The 459-nt window shown below is 34.4% G+C and overlaps 1 pseudogene; it reads right to left on the reverse strand.

The window, feature by feature from the left end:
* The window catches only part of LOC116842809, an 11,609-nt pseudogene extending 11,367 nt beyond the window's left edge, over positions 1 to 242 (reverse strand).
* Between the last annotated feature and the right edge of the window lie 217 nt (positions 243 to 459).

Here is a 459-nt window from a genome sequence, read left to right on the forward strand (position 1 = left end):
TATTTATTTACCTGACATTTTTACCGCTAAGGCTATTTCTTTCCACGAATTTTCCTTCATTAAATTGTCTTTAAAATTACGATCTTGGTGGTTATAAAGATGTGGGTATGTCCTCACCGCATCAATGAGCAGTTCATCACTTTCTTTAACATTTTTATTCTCGAGGAATAAATTATTTTTAGAATTATGAGACATATTATAATATTAATTGTGATCACTCATTTTACCGCAACAAATGCCATTAGGTTATGCACACATAACCTCGCTAGCTTGATTTCAACTTTGAAACTAAAGTGTTTTTACTTTGATAATTTGTGATTGGTTATCCAGAAGACGTATGCAGTAAGAATTTCATCCTTACGGTATTTTTCGACATTACGTCTTACGTTTTACGGACAAAATTGGAGGGGATACGGTGAGCCAAATGCTCGTTTGGGATTGGTCGGTCTCCTTACGCTT

Source organism: Odontomachus brunneus, unplaced genomic scaffold (assembly GCF_010583005.1).
Source record: "Odontomachus brunneus isolate Ranch 3 - 2012 unplaced genomic scaffold, Obru_v1 Obru_scaffold_002, whole genome shotgun sequence".
Taxonomy (NCBI): domain Eukaryota; kingdom Metazoa; phylum Arthropoda; class Insecta; order Hymenoptera; family Formicidae; genus Odontomachus; species Odontomachus brunneus.